The sequence below is a fragment of the Pararge aegeria genome, chromosome 1 (genome assembly GCF_905163445.1).
Source record: "Pararge aegeria chromosome 1, ilParAegt1.1, whole genome shotgun sequence".
NCBI lineage: Eukaryota > Metazoa > Arthropoda > Insecta > Lepidoptera > Nymphalidae > Pararge > Pararge aegeria.
The window spans coordinates 10,149,756-10,158,700 of record NC_053180.1 but is presented as its reverse complement, the minus strand read 5'-3'; the positions used below and the strand labels follow the sequence as shown (position 1 = coordinate 10,158,700).

At 34.8% G+C, this 8,945-nt stretch overlaps 1 protein-coding gene across 4 annotated transcripts in view; it reads left to right on the top strand.

Annotated features, from left to right (window-relative positions):
- Nucleotides 1-163: 163 nt before the first annotated feature.
- Nucleotides 164-8,945, top strand: part of LOC120626816 — a 137,494-nt gene continuing 128,712 nt past the window's right edge. For all 4 annotated transcript variants that reach the window (XM_039894582.1, XM_039894599.1, XM_039894590.1 and 1 more), the window contains exon 1: nucleotides 164-539. The gene's annotated coding sequence lies outside the window, so the exon portion shown is untranslated. The remainder of the gene's footprint in view (nucleotides 540-8,945) is intronic.

The following is an 8,945-nucleotide window of genomic DNA, read 5'->3' as shown; positions in this document are numbered from 1 at the left end:
TCAATAAATAATAACAAAAGTTTTACTTCAATCGCGCGTAAAGGTTACACACACACACTTTTTTTCTTTTTATTACTTATTTAGTATTTTGGACGTAGTTCTATGTAGTATTTGTGAATTTTGAGTAATAAAGTTCCTTAAATTTCAGGTTATAGTGCTTTGATAGGCGGACGAACAGACAAAATGTGTGATATAAATAGGAACTTTTTAGTTATATATGGCAACACAAATGAATTCGCATGAACGCAAGATGGCTGCCAATTTATGTGAACGCAAGGACGAGTAGAAAACTGATATGCGTTTGTTAGGTTTTATGCCGTTTGCATTGTGATAATAGCGTTACGAATATTACTTTTTTTTGTTGTGTATGTGTTTTCGTGAAAATTGTTAAGTTATCGATGGTTTTGAAGTCATATGTGCAATATTGCGTTGGAAGGCATAAAAAATGTTTAGTGTTGAATTGTGATTATTATTTAAGCAGTGAGGATCTCCCTTGGGTTGTAATAATGCCTGTTGTTGGATGATACCGGTGATTACATGTAAGTATAAATTCTTTTGTATTTGTGGACGAGTCTAACTGAATACGAGAAATATTTCAGTACAAGACAAGTCGTAACCTATTTGACTATATCAGGTATTTTTTCGTGGCGTGGCTAAGGTTGGCGCCGGGCTGCCGGTCGTGGCACACAGCTGTTCGTTTCACACGTTGCAACCAGTAAAGTTTCATACTTGCACGTCAGTTGCTGGTGGCTTCAACAGAATTCACATAAGTTATTAAATTACATGTACTCACCGTAGTTCTGTCGACTTTGATTAAGTTCTACAAACAATAAAGTTGATTCCCTTGTGAGTAGTGATATTTAATTTAACAGATGTTTAATGACGTATCGTAATAATACATATTTTGAGCCTGTAACAGATGCTAAAGGTTAGAATTTTATTTTCTACGATTAGGTAAAGGTCGATCGTGTCTAAATGTATTTAGATTAAACCAACTCTACAAAATTATCTTTTATGCTGTTATTTTGTAATAAAGCAATTGTGTCTTGAAACAAAGCCTCCCTTAGTTTTGTTGTGACTGCTGCACTGTAAAAAACTTTAAAAAGAGGGCTACATCTAGGTCATATAAAATTGAAGTTTATGTCTGTGATCTCAAAAACGACTAATATTATCATGATTATTTGATTATTGGAAACACACATTTTGAGTTTTTTTATCTCTCTGTTGACCTCACGCTAGATGACATAGCACATGTTTTTTCATGAGTGTATTGTCTCCCACCATGCATAATCTGAAGAGGGTACTTTTGGTTCCACATAATAAAACAGTGTTTTTTCTAAAGGTTAACCTCTGATTTTAGTCGCACAATCTTCTCAAGCCTACCTTTGTCCCCCCTTAGGAAATTAGTGAAGTATTGAATCAGGGAATGTTTTGCCAGTGTATGTACAGTCCATTGCTTTCTATCAAATTCAGGAATACTTCTTGAGTAAGTTTTAAGTAGTATACATGTAACAATGTTTGTACTCACCAAAGGGTCTGGTTATCTTCAGTGTAGTAACTTGTGTGCTAGATAATTATTTACCTCATTGTGTAGATTTCCATTGTGTCCTTTGGCCTTAAGAATGGTGATGTTATTGAATGCTTGGTTGGTTGATGTTTTCAGGGCTTTGTTGCAGTCTAGTATGTGTTATAGGTTGTGGTTCTGCATATTAAAGCTTACAGAAAAGCTTGGCTGACAAGAGTTAAAGTTTACATATTTACTGATGCAATAGGGCCAGCATGGTGGATACCACGCTGGCCCAGTGCGGATTGGTAGACTCCACACATCTTAGAGAACATTAAATAGAATTCTTAGGCATGCCACTCTTCACCATTTAAGCAAGTGATATTTAAATTGCTTAAAAATAAAATTAACTTATGAACTAACACACAAATAACTCAGGCCCCCTTCATTTGAACTATCTGTGACTGAATTGTGTCAGTCATATGTAGTAGGTTAGTTCTTGAAGTTACTTTGTTAACAAGTGGTTGCGAAAGTGGTCTATTGTCATCTAAATCATAAGATGTTGATAAAATAGAAACTCTGTTCCAGTAGGCACTTATAAACTCATTGAGCTATTTCTATGGATACTAAAGGTTTTTTTAATCCTGTGCAATTATGTGGTTGTTTTAATAAGACAATAATAAAGAATCTGGTTTACGCACAGAAGAAGTAGATCTACACATATAAACATTTGCACTATACTCATAATTTTTACAGATATGTATTAAGATAATTTAATTGTTGCTTATTATATTTTAAATATGCAAAAGACTAATGTAATGAAATTAGAGTTGTCTGTTTTGCTGCTTAGATGTCATTGACTCCAAGATTTTAAGTAATAATTTAATTGCTGCCCATGTTTGGAATTTGTTGAGTAAACAAAAACAGATTACTAGAGTATTTTTTAATATAAAATAAATATTATATTAAATATTTATCTTATCAGTTTTTTAGTCATCATATGATATATAATTATTCTATCACATATTGTTGACATTCTTATATTTTGATGAACAACAAGTTTTTAAATTTTGTCACTTTGGTTTTAATTCCTGGCTTAGTTTTTTGTGGGCTTCTTTTTAGACAAAGGTCCATTTAAAACCTCATAGATTAAATATATAAAACTATAACATTCTAAAAGGTTCTAAATTTTGAAAATATATTGCAGGATAGGCATTTGGGTAGATAGATTTGTGTATTTTTTTATACATAAAGTAATAACTGTAAGTCATACACCTTGGTCAAACAACATGCTTTAATTTTATAAATTTAAAATGCATATAAAAATTTAAAAGAACAGCTGCGATTGGCAGTCTCTGGTTAAAATCCTTTCCATTCCAAAAATTTTAACATTTATTTTAAATTTATAAAATTGACAATTCAAAAATTATAAAATAATATGCTTTAATACCTACATTTTTATTTTATTTCACTTGTCTCAGTCAACTTCTACAGAATATTTTATCTTGATTGTACCTATAATTTTATAAAGATGTCAAGATTGGAAGTGAAGATATAGGTAATCTCCAAAACTACTCATCAGATAAAAAAAAGTATATTAAGAAATAGCTGTTCCCTTTGGTTTCACCTATGTTAACTAAGGGTTGTAACAACTGAGTTTCTTAGGAACACTGTAATAACGTTTATACATAATAATACTTTCTAACAAAAAACTGAAGAGTTTAAAAAGATCTGTACATGTATCAATATTGCAACGAAATATCTAAATGCTATCTAAAAATGTCAATTTAATAATTTATGAAATATGCTATAGTCAATTATCAATCATCTTCTATTTTTTTTTAACATTGTATGAATATATAAGTCATAAAATATTTTGAAATAAGGCACGGTTCAGACAAAAGTTTGCCCAGTCTTTTTATACGCTCGTCCTTTTTGTGTGATATTTATATAAAAATAAAAACATATTTATAGGCATGTATCTTTTGTACCAGAGCTGCAATTTGGCACGTAGGTAGTTCGCTAACGTGCGCAATTCAAAATGATTAGCATAGTGAGTAATGCGGCATACGCAACTTTTGTTTAGTAACGCATCTTGAATAAATAGTAACCCATAATGCATACCAAAGCTGACCTCATTGTTAAGGCTTTAACATAAAGTCGGTAACATATCTAGGTTACCTGTACCTACTACCAAACCAGTTGTTACAATCCATTCTTCACAAGCTCCTTTAGTCATTTTTTGTCCACCGCCATGGCGCAATGGTAAGCTTCGTCTTACAAATGGTAGATCCTAGATTTGAACACAATTTGACAATTTTTATTTTCTAGATTTTCTCCCTAACAACCAAGACGTGACGCTAAGCGTTTTAGCGTCTCGGTATGATGCCGCGTAAAGACTCAGCACACTGGTTTAATCTAATTGCCCTACCTTTAACCAGTGAGCCCGCAACGTAAATTAGGAGAAAAGTTCTAATTTGTAAGTAATGCAAAAAACAATTATGTTTTTCCATTAAAAAAATCAATAGATCTATTTTTCAAGTATGAGGGCAATATGAGAAATATCAAGGGCTTAAATTTAGCAAATCTATGTCCATTTAATATGTGTAGATTCTTAGTTGTTTTTTCAATTTTCCAATGAACAAATTGTATGTTATAAAATTCAAGTTATGTATGAAGATTCGGCCGGCTAGAGCCACATTAAAAACTTAACAATAATTTTGCCAACGATCCACCAACTCTATCTCTATCAACTATTTCTCGTACCCTGAAATGTGCTAGACTGTACACAGCGCCTATCCCCCACTCGTCGCTCTGCCAATATTTGCACAGCCGAGGATAGCATTAAGCACTTACCGGGGCGGATGTTATGTCATTGCGAATAAATAACGCCAACGAACGTTTAAACAAAGTCCGTCGTATTAAAATAATTTTCTATCTTTTTTTAGCCTAAATATAGCCAGATAGGTACGATGTTTTGAGCATTATCTAAGTTGTGATGGGAATTTAAAAGGCCTATAATGATAGGCCTTTGTAATGGCCAGCTAATTAAAGACGTTTTAGTCAGCTTCAAACTGTGTTTTGTCAGCAAACGATATAGATTAGTCTATTTGTAGTGGTAGGAAAAAAAAATCAGCAAACAGTTATGGTGTCACAAAACTGCTTACAAAAACATATTATTATGTTGTCAAAATATTTTCTTCTATGGTGTAAATATACTGTATTTTTGCTGTGCAGTACCCAATGATTACCGTTGAAGAGTTCTGTTGTATCAGTTGTAAAATATCAATACACATGTATAAAGTAACATCACTAAGGAAAAATTACGATAATTTAATATCTTCCTCATTTTAAATATCGGTAAAAAGTTAGTTGTCTCTTGTTAATAAACCAAAGCCAAACATAGTTAATAAAATCTGAATTGTAAGAAAACCATAAAAATTATTTGTTTTTTTTATGTAGTTCAAGTAAATAAATCATGATTGAGCTCAACGTTACACAGCACACATATTCACAAACGTAGTTTTTTATTTGTTATTTAACAAAAATGTACTAGGCATACATAAATCAATCGATATTCGGACAAAAGGTGTAAATTGTAGGGTACGAGTACACCTGCGGATGCACCTGGTGATTTGAGTTGTTTGATGAGCCTACTAATGATTGTACGAACATATTGATGTTTTACCTTTATTTCCGTTGTACGAATCTAGAAGGAAATTAAGGTAACGTGGTTTAAATGAGGATCCGTCGATTCGCTGAGCTAATATCTACGGAATGAACCTTCTTTGGTCTTCCTGGACCTTCAGAAACAAGAAGAGCAATTCTAGAAATCCATACATTAAAGGGTTGACATATTGTATGTTTTTTACATATAATATGGTCGTATAGTCTGCTATTTCGATTATAGTCGGTACATCAGACTGTGGCCTATGTTTTATTCTTTCTATATTTAAATATAACAAACCTACCCTATTCAGTTATGTGCATAACCATGTACACTGAACAATTTAGGTGTTATATACCCGAGCTTGTATGGTTAATATTGCGAATGTAGCGATTCATCAAACACTTGACACTGACGGATTACAGGCCGTGGATCCGCTGTGGCCACAGTGTCAGCGGATTTATTTCGTAACTGTAAGTAAATGTGTCAATCAACAATTAGTTACAAGCTTGCTGAAATACTTCCGATTAGTAGTTATCTATAGCGAAGATTGAATAGTAGACCAAGACATTTTAGGTTTTTGCGGTTAGGTAATGCTTAGCCTCGGTTCACATGTCTATGATACTTGAATAGTTACCATGAGGCTGTCATACTGAGCCGACTTACATAAATTATACCTAACAATTTTTGACTGCATGATCACTCTTGGCGCACTACTGCAGGGTACAGACCTTCTCTCTTATAGTCATATAGGTTTGAGGAATTAAGACCCATCACGTTGTAAAAATGTAGAGCTTCAGCGATAATTATTATCATATATTATGTAGTGTTGTGTTGTATTACTTACTTGCTTACTTTGGGGCTAGATGGCGATGTGTGTATTGTCGTGGCATAATAATAATATAATAACCTGGAGTGAGCGTCGGCTTAATGTGGCTCTCTGGACTACGCGAGGCAAGGGGTTAGACTACACTAATTCCTAACTTATTTTGAAATGTTTTTATTACTAACTACCTGGCGAAGTGACCACCGCTGTTTTATAAATGGGGGAAAACGGCCAGGACAATTTGGAATTTTTTTGGATCCGGACTTTGGTCGTGGCCGCTAAGTACCATCCTACCGCCTAAGAAGTGCCTAGAGATTTAGTATCCGGTATGTAACGCGTGCATGCTGCCTGTTAGGTGTGTGGGCACGCTACCGTCTTAGTCTGCATCATCAGTGCTTACCTGGTGAGATTGCAGTCAAGGGCTAACTTTAGTTGAAATTTCGATTCCAGGGACAAATCATTTATTTCTTAGTATTTAATACTAGATCTGTTTAGACCGCTAACGCGCCGGACAGACGTCAGCATTGAAGTTTTATTACACACATAAATAAGGATTAGTTTAATTGGTGTTAAAATTCAATTCATCTGGTTATATTTTGATAAAGGCTATAAGAAAAACTATCAAAATTCAAAAATTAGGTTGTGTAAAGATATTTATTTGGTGACCTAAGAAAGCTTCCTATGCCTATTGCTATTTACTTTACCTCCCTAAAAGGTCTCCGATTTTGATGGGCATTGTTAGTTTATATTACAAATATTTTCATGAGCATATAAAACCAACGAGTTGTCGGGTATGTGCTAACAGTTTTCGTTAAGTTGTAGTGGGCGTGTCCAGTCACGTCGAACTTGCCGTTACTAAGCGCAAAGCATTGTATGATAAAATCACGGTGTATAAGTAGTAGTAGAGCTTTTGTAACAGAGCTCGTTCGGGGAAACACTTATTCCCGCTTCAAAGCAGCATTGTTGCAATGCTGTGGTTCGGTCTGGAAGGCGCGGTTTTCAGTCTAATTACAGGCACATGGGGTACCTACCTACGCCTCAGTTTGATAGACACAGGAAGGCACGTTGCAAGACGAGTTCCTTGCATGCCCTGCTTAGTGTGGGCCTGTGGTGTTATAGGTGATGGTTTTTAACTTAACATCAGATGGGCCCGCAGCTTGGTCCGTCAATTATTACTATAAAAAAAACGAATATTTGATGGAGCACATTAACAAAACCCACTTTTTTTATTTTACCCGTTCAGGCAGTTAATTATAATTTTACACACTATACCACACACTCCTCGCATACTTTGCCTAGTTTGACCCGCTTTTCTGACACGCATTCAGTCTAAATTTAGATCCTCCATCAATCATAATAAGTGTAACGTAATTATCTTTTCCGATGATGGCCTAGAATAACATGAAACTTGAGCCGGCTATTAACTGAACAAAATATGCCCGGCTATTTTGTTTATTTAATTAACGTTTTATCAGCTAACCGAACATGAAATATTAATTTAACCATACCTAACTCGTTCATTTTCAGGAATATAGAGTTCTATAGGAGGAATCGAGTAAAGAAACCTTGAAACTATATTAATTAAATTGATTTAAGTAAAGCTCTAATCTAGATCGATCTTTTCATATAATAATTAAGCTCTTATTTATAATCCGACATTGACCTTATATCGGGTTCTGTACCAGTCTCTTAAGTAATGTTTGACCAGGTGTACCTACTGGTCCAACATGACTTAAGATCGATTGGCCTACCGATCAATTGAGCCTAAGATATTATGTACGCTCGCAATCTTCCTAGAGCGTCAAAAAACTAGTGTAAAAATTAAATGGACCTAATGTTAGTTTTTTAGTCTCAATGTGTAGTACGGAATTTTAATTTCACAAACGTTACGCCAGGAGCGGTATCTTTGGAGAATCTTAGACGAATATTCACTTTAAGTCCTTCTGATAAGTTCCGTTTTACTCTGGCGTTACAGTGATTTTACAGTCGATATTATAGTACGATAGACTAGCCATGCCGTCAAATTCAATACTTATCAATAGAGCCTACTCCACACAGTGCGTGCAATAACATTACGGCGAGTCTTTGGAAGAAATTGTTGTGATACTCTCGTTTTTGAATGTAAAGCCTAAGGATACCTTAACGTAACTGTTAAACTTGAGAGCTAAATACATTGGTAGTTAATTAAGAATTCAAAGTACCCTATGTACATGATAGCCATTAAACCTGCTGATTTTTATGGGTCTGAATGCTGGGCAACCAATAAGCAACATCTTAGCAAACCACACACAACAGAAATGCCCATGCTTCGCTAGTCGGCGGGTGTCACACAGATAGGCGAAATCCGAAATGAGTAGGTACATACATAAGAGTTTTAAGGTTGCCCCGATTGTAGAAAAGGTCGTAGAGAAACGCTTGCGTTGGTATGGCCACGTCGATAGACGCCTCGACGACCATATTGTAAAGCCCGCCCTAGACTGGCCTACGACAAAGCGTACGCGTGGAAATACAACCGCCGCACCACCTGGCTATGTGGTCCGGTTGGTACTTCCGGTTGGTCCTTAGGAAAGCTCACCTGAGTAATATTATAGAACATAACCACGATGAATGGAGAATCCGGACAAGGAAAGCCGACCCCAAGCAAATGTGAAAAGGTCTAGGAATAAGAGAGTTACCTACTTTAGAAGGTTCATTCTTGGAGAGGAATCTTTAATGATAGTAACCACCTAGAAGTTATTTATTTATTGATCTGGAACAGCTATAATCACATTTTGACGTATGACGTATGACTTAGGACGCGCGATTTACTTTGATTTTCAATACAATAGCGGATAAAAATATCTATTTTTATACTTAAGGCCTTAACATATGACGATACTGTGTAAATAGTATGTTATAACATACATTTTTGTCAACGCGTTAGCTTAACAAGTTAGCAATATTTATTG